The sequence below is a fragment of the Solanum tuberosum genome, unplaced genomic scaffold (genome assembly GCF_000226075.1).
Source record: "Solanum tuberosum cultivar DM 1-3 516 R44 unplaced genomic scaffold, SolTub_3.0 scf00147, whole genome shotgun sequence".
In the NCBI taxonomy this organism is placed as follows: Eukaryota; Viridiplantae; Streptophyta; class Magnoliopsida; order Solanales; family Solanaceae; genus Solanum; species Solanum tuberosum.
In genome coordinates this window covers 812,843-821,039 of record NW_006239070.1, presented here as the reverse complement: position 1 = coordinate 821,039, position 8,197 = coordinate 812,843, and positions in this window count along the sequence as shown.

Below are 8,197 nucleotides of genomic sequence, written 5' to 3'. Positions count from 1 at the left end.
GAAATTGACGAAAAATAAATTATAAATTACAATAATTAACAAAATAAATCTCTCGACTCCAACAAATCTATCAATTAATGCCACATAAATTGGGTTCAAAATGTACTATAAAATACAATAATTAACAACTTAATATATTAAAGAGACATATAAAAAATGGTTAATATTTGAAATTCTGCGTGTGCCACATAAATTACAACAAACAGAGTAATAAATATTATTTTCAAAATTATGTTAAAAAAAAGTACTGCAAATCACAATAGCTAACAATTTAAAATATTTTTAAAATCATATAAAATTTTCAATAACTTCTCAAATTTCATAATATAACATAAATTAAAATAAAAAAATATATATTGGGCCCCGTGCTGGCACGGGGTCCTATATCTAGTATAAAAGAAGTGGACGCTTTGAAGAAATTAAACTCAAAAGAAAGAAACAGAAAATGAAACGTTATTTATTTTCTTGTTAAAATGAAGCATATATGAGTATATTTGGGTGGAAAATTTTTTAGTAGAGAGCACTTTATTTTTTTTATTGGATTTATGTAACGCTAACTCAAATTAATAGAGCGAGTGGATTTCAAATATAGGTGATTTAAACACAACAAAAAAAAAAGGTAATTGAAGGTACATTTGTTTTCCTTGATTATTTTTCTGAAACTATTGGAAAAAATAGAAGGTATAATTTTATCATACTAATTGTATACTTTATTAAATATTGAGTATACATCAATAATAATTATATGTCACGATCTAGACCATCGTGATTGACACCCACACTATTCCTCCGGCGGGAGAACCACTACTATAACCCAAACCAAAAATTAAGCATTTAAGTTACGGAAGCAAGTTAATAGCTAAAGACTAAAGTTCCCATAAACTTCCAAAAGATCTAACAGCTAAACAATGCGGAAAAATACACCTAGAACATGGAAATCAATGTACCAAAACATCTAACAATGAACCAAAGTCTAAACAAGAAGGGTCACAACTCCAACTAATGAATTATTAACTAACTAGAAAGTCTAAATCCGAAATGTAGACATAGACGAAAGGAGAACTCATGGCAGCCTGGAAGAACAGGCTCACCCTTGAATTCGATCGGCGATCACTGATCTTCTAAACGAGGTTTGTCAATAGCTGCCTGAAGATGCCCTGTACTCAACAAGAAAGAGTAAGTGCAGAATCAGTACACAACCACAGTGTACTGGTAGGATGACGCGACTACCCCACTAAGTGTAACATACATAAGTCAATACAACAATATAATCACATGCATATATCGAACATATACAATATTATCAACATTTACGAACAACGAACAACTTTGCATTTCTCAAGATACACAATTATAACAAGTCATTGGTCCTCTCATGGAACCCAAATCCAAAGAGTTAGCATACCGGAATGTGGTACCCGATCCAATGATTATGCCGGAACATGGCAACCGATCCCATAATTATGTCGGAACGTGAAAACCGATCCAAGTTAGTGAGTTGGAACGCAGCACCCGATCCATTCAACAAGCCACAATCACAATCATAAAGTACATTCTCATAATCATACAATCAAGTCATGATTCATGGCATTCATCATTCATCTATTCTCATTTACGATTAATGTGATCAATAATGCAACATTCACATACAAACATGTATCATAATGAAGCAAGAACAAACATACATCACACAATCATAGAATCACAACTATCACCTACCTCGAAACAAGCTTGAAACCCTAAGAAACTTTATCCTTCCCTTTTTCGGATTCGTTCCGCTTGTTCTTGGTCTACAAACAATCAATATAATACGGGAATCAATAAACAGTCACTAATTACCCGGATTACTAACAATTCTACCAACCCTAAATCATACCTATGATCCCAACTATCCAAATTAGGGCTTTTTCCACCATAATTTCTAAGTCAAAACCCTTCCTCATCAATAATTACCCATTAGATTACGTTCTACGGATTGAAAAACAGATTCAGAGTTTAAAATCTTACCTTTAGCCTTAAGAATGGTGGAAACTGTCAAGAATCACCTGGGGTTCGTTCCTTAGCTCTAAAAGCCGAAAAGTGCAGAATAACGAGATTTTGGGGTTTATTTACGACTTTAAGCCAAGTCGGGCCCCCCACAACGGTCTTCACCCCGCTACAGCGACCCCGCCAGAGCGACAAAAATCACTACCAAAGCGGCTTGCAAGAAACAGTGAGCTATTTTAATAATTCCAAGACCCTCATTTCACAGCACAACTTCCACCAACGACACTCAGAAAATATCCGTTCATGCTAAGATTAATTTCGGGAGTTCTACTCGCCCGAATTCAATTCCGTAAAGTCGTACGGATTACTTAATGACTTATCTAACTACTCATGTAATCAAAAACATAATTAGATCACCAAATTGCTACCAGATTTCTCTAGACTTTAAAGACTCCCATGTCATCCAAATCTGGACTGTGTTGAGAAATTCCAAGTTACTACGAAAAAGTTTTTCGACCCAAAATTTTTCCCCGTTGGCTTTTCTATAACGACGAAACCCGATCGTTACAATAGATACCAATTTACCCATTACTTGTCCCCGAGTGACAACTTAGGAAAAATAGGCTAAATAGGGAATGGAGTAGTACCTGAAACGACGAACAATTGGGGATACTTGTCTCGCATGTCCCTCTCGGTTTCCCATGTAGCTTCGTCAACTGGACGATGCTTCCATTAAACTTTCACGGACTTAATCTCTTTGGTCCTCAGCTTACACACATCACGATCAAGAATTGCAACCGATTCTTCCTCATATTAGAGGTCTTTGTCTAACACAATTGAGTTCCACTTAATGATATAATCCCCGTCGCCATGATACCTCTTCAACATGGACACATGGAATACCGGATAAACTCCCGATAAATTAGGAGGTAAAGTCAATCTATACGCCACCGGTCCTACACATTAAAGAACCTCAAAGGGACCAATGTATCGCGGACTTAGCTTACCTTTCTTGCCAAATCTCATCACTCTTTTCATGAGTGATACCTTAAGAAGAACATTCTCACCGGTCTGAAATGCCATGTCTCTTACCTTACGATCCGCATACTTCTTATGTCTACTCTGGGCTGCTAAAAGCTTAGCTTGAATACTCCTCACTTTATCTTGAACATCCTTTACTAAATCAACCCACAAAGGTTTCACATCTCCAACCTCAAACCAACATATGGGTGATCTACATACCCTCCCATAAAGTGCCTCAAACGGTGCCATATCTATGTTGGAGTGATAACTATTATTATAAGAGAACTCACACAAAGGTATGAACTTATCCCAATGTCCTCCAAAATCAATCACACATGCCCTTAACATGTTTTCTAACACTTGAATAGTCCTCTCTGACTGTCCGTCCGTCTGCGGATGAAATATTGTACTAAAAGTGAGTTGTGTGCCAAATTCATCATGTAATTTCCTCCAAAACTTGGAGGTAAACTGTGTACCACGATCTGAGATGATAGAAAGTGGCACCCCATGTAACCTCACTATCTTCTTCACATAAACTTTAGCCAATTGTACAGCATTATAATCTATTCTTACCGAAATAAAATGGGCTGACTTAGTCAATCTATCAGCCACTACCCAAATAGAATCAAATTTCCCCAAAGTCTTGGGAAGACCAATCATAAAATCCATGGTTATCCTTTCCCACTTCCATTCCGTAATTGACATTCTTTGAAGCAAACCTGCAGACCTTTGCTGTCCAAACTTCGCTATATTCTTTTTCATACCCGACCACTAATAAATTCGCTTTAAATCTCGGTATAACTTGGTCACGCCCGGATGAATAGAATATCGTGAACCATGAGACTCTACTAATAATTTCTGAATCAAGTCATCAACTCGAGGAACAAAAATTCTTCCTTTAAAACTGAGCACACCTTCCGCATCAAGAGTGGTCTCTTGTGCCTTACTAATTGCAACCTTCTTCTTAAGTTTATTCAAATTTTCATCCTCAAATTGCTTGGCCTTGATCTCTTCAATGAATGTGGCCCTCATTTCAATGCTAGCTAATACCCCTCCACCCTCTATGTCTCAAATTTTGATCCTTTTGAGTAAACACATGCTACAAACTACGATGATCAGTAAACATCTCACACTTAACACCATAGAGGTAATGCCGTCAGATCTTAAGAGCAAACACTACCACTGCCAACTCCAAATCATGTGTTGGATAATTCCTCTCATGTACCTTCAATTAACGCGAAACATAAGCTATAAAATTCTTATCCTGCATCAACACAACACCCAAGCCAGAATGTGAAGCATCACAATAAACAATAAAATCTTTACCTTCAACCAGTAATGCTAGGAGGGGTGCGGTGGTCAAAAGAGTCTTCAGCTTTGGGAAGCTCTCCTCACATTTTTCAGTACATTAAAATGATATCTCCTTTTTGGTCAAATTTGTCAAGTGAGTGGAAGCAAAGTTCTTCACAAATCAACGATAATAACTAACGAGCCCAACAAAACTCCTAACTTCCGTCATAGAGCTAGGCCGAACCAAATTCTTAACCATCTCAATCTTTTGAGGATCTACCATTACCCTTTCTTTTGAAACTACATGCCCCAAAAATGCAACGAAGTCAACCAAAATTCACACTTGGAGAATTTTGCATATAACTTTTGTTTCCCAAGAACACGCAGAACAATACGAAGATGGTCGGCATGCTCTTCCTCACTCTTCGAATAAACCAAGATATCATCAATAAAGACTATGACGAATGAATCAAGAAATGGTTTGAACACCCCATTCATTAAACTCATGAAAGCTGCAAGCGCATTAGTCAAACCAAAAGACATAACCAGAAATTCATAGTGCCCATAGCGGGTTCTAAACGCAATCTTGGGCACATCCTCAGGCCTAATTTTGAACTGATGGTAGTTAGACCTTAAATCAATCTTAGAGAAAACTGATGCACCTTGCAATTGGTCAAAAATATCATATATTCAAGGTAAATGATACTTGTTTCGAATAGTGACCCTATTCAATTGTCGGTAATCTATACACATTATCATACTACCATCATTTTTCTTAACAAACAAAACTGGAGCACCCCATGAGGAAGCACTAGGACGAATAAATCCCTTATCAAGAAGCTCTTGGATTTGAGCCTTAAGCTCTCTTAACTCTGCCAGAGCCATGCGATATGGAGGGATAGAAATGGGACGCGTACCAGGCTCTAAATCAATGCAGAAGTCTATATCCCTATTCGGAGGTATATCAGGTAAGTCATTAGGAAACATTTTTCTAAATTCTGACACCACAAAAATAGACTCAATAGATGGAGTCTCAACCTCAACATCCTTAATATGAGCCAAATAAGCCAAACAACCATGTAGGATATGATCTTAGCTTTCTTAGGCTTTTACACCCATTCCCACTCTAATTTTTCCCTACTCGGAATTTCTAGAGTTACAGACTTAGTATTACAATTAAGCACAACATAATAGGAGGACAACCAAGTCATGCCTAAGATTATGTCAAAGTCAGTCATATCCAATATCACCAAATCAACCCAAGTCTGAAAACCCATAAACAAAATAGGACAAGCACGATAGACATGGGTGACTATGACAGACTTTCCAACTGGGGTAGAAACATGGATGGGGGCTAAAAGTATATCACAAATCATAGCAAAATCTGAGGCAAATCGCACGGATACATATGAATAAGTAGAACTTGGATCAAATAACACATTAACCATTCAGTTACAGAAAAGAATAGTACATGTGATCACCGCGTCAGACGTCTTTGCCTCATTCTTGCCAGGAAAGGCATAACATTGACCCATATCATCTTGACGAGCTACTTCTCTGCTTGGTTGCACGTTACCCCTGCCTGCGTTACCATTTTCTCTACCTCCACGACCTCGCTGATTACTTTCTCTCCCACCTTGTGGACGTCCTCTACCATTGTTACCATTTCCCGCGGGTACCATTGCTCTAGTCTGCTGCTGCGCGGAATCTAACACTGTGGGTAGGGATAATCTCTCCTCATATGCCCAGGTTCTCCACAATTGTAGCAAGTACGATCAAAAGTTGGTCAGCCGCCCGTCGAAGGCGCGACTTCCTGGCTATCCTGAATCAAATTATGACGTGGAGTTCCTGAGTAGTTACCTGTAGAGGCGGGCATAACGGACTGAATTGGCTTGGCTACAAGCATTGGCCTTCCGGACACCCTGGAGTAAGAACCTTGAAAGTTACCCGAGTTTTTGGCCCTTTTAGCCAATGCCTGAGCCTGATTGTCTCGCCTCACCCCCTCCACTTTCTTCACAAAGACTGTTACCTCATTAAAGCTCCTTCTTGCAGAGGTCATATGAACAGATAATACCTGCAACTCAAAGTTTAGTCCCCTAATAAATAAACTGATTCTCTCTTCCTAAGTAGTCACCAATTGGGTAGCATATCTAGACAAAGCATGGAACTTGGCCTCATAAGCGGCCACAGACATATCACCTTGCTCCAAAGCCATGAACTCATTCTTCTTGCGATCCCTCAAAGTTCTAGGCACATATTTCTCTAAAAACAGAGCATGAAATTGGGTCCAAGTAAGTGGAGATAAAGTTGAAGATCTATATTTCATATAAGCTCTCCACCACTACTTAGCCTCACCTTGAAGTTGAAAAGTCACAAACTCAACCCCATGTTGATGGACAGTTCCCAACTTATGAAGCCTTTCATAGCAGTCTAAAATAAACTCATAAGCATCCTCACTCTCGAAACCAAGAAATACATGAGGCTTTAGCTTCAAAAACTTAGTCAACATTTCATGCTCATTACCAGCCATAACAGAACCCAACAAAGGACGGAAGAACGCATCATTACCTCCAGTCCCACCCACCTTGGGCGCAGTGCTAGCAACAGAGGGATTAGTAGGAGCTTGAATTGTTTGAGCAGAAAGAAGCACTCCAGGACCAACCAAACCTTTCAGGAATGACATGATCGTTGAGCTAACTCTGGGTCGATGAGAGAAACGCCGGTAGTCTCAGCCTGCACCTCTTCCTCTTGTCCAACCTCCTCGACATTTTCAACCTCAATATCCTTTTCTATCTCTTCATGATGCACAGGAGGGGCCTCATTTTGGGGAGCATGTCCGACCGGTACCCCATCTCTAGTAGGCGCCACTCTTCCTCGGCCTCTACCCCTAGCTCTTCATCTACCCCTTCCTCGACCACGACCTCTCGCTGTAGATTCCTCATCTGGAGGATTGACGGGAGCTACGGGCTTGACGCCGTTGAATCTAGTATTAACCATCTGCAGAGAGAAGAGTGAAGGAGGTTAGATACCAATTTGAATCACCATATACCAATTGGAATCAAGTCATAGCATGAAAGGAGAAAAGAGAAAACAGAGAGATTTCCTAAAGTCTTATAGCCTCTCGAAGAAAAGTAAAGGAGTCCCCATACCGTTCCGCAAGACTCTACTAGACTCATTTTGGTACATCGAGATCAATGAACCTAGGCTCTGATACCAACTTTGTCACGAGCCAGACCATCGTGATTGACACCCACACTACCCTTCCAGTAGGAGAACCACTACTGCAACCCAAATCAAGTAACTAAACCAAAAACTAAGCATTTAAGTTATGGAAGCAAGTTAAATAGCTAAAGACTGAAGTTCCCATAAACTTCCAAAAGATCTAACAACTAAACAATGCGGAAAATACACCTAGAACTTGAAAGTCAATATACCAAAACATCTAACAATGAACCAAAGTCTAAACAAGAAGGGTCACAACCCCAACTAACAAACTATTAACTAACTAGAAAGTCTAAGTCCGAAATGTAGACATAGACGAAAGGAGAACTCATGGCAGCCTGGAAGAACTGGCTCACCCTTGAATTCAATCGGCGATCACTGATCTTCTAAACGAGGTCTGTCAATAGCCACCTGAAGATGCCATGTACTCAACAAGAAAGAGAAAGTGCAGAATCAGTACACAACCACTGTGTACTGGTAGGATCACACGGCTATCCCACTAAGTGTAACATACATAAGTCAATACAACAATATAATCACATGCATATATCGAACATATACAATATTATCAACATTTACGAACAACGGACAACTTCACATTTCTCGAGATACACAATTATGACAAGTCATTAGTCCTCTCATGGAACCCAAACCCAAACTGTTAGCATACCGGAAC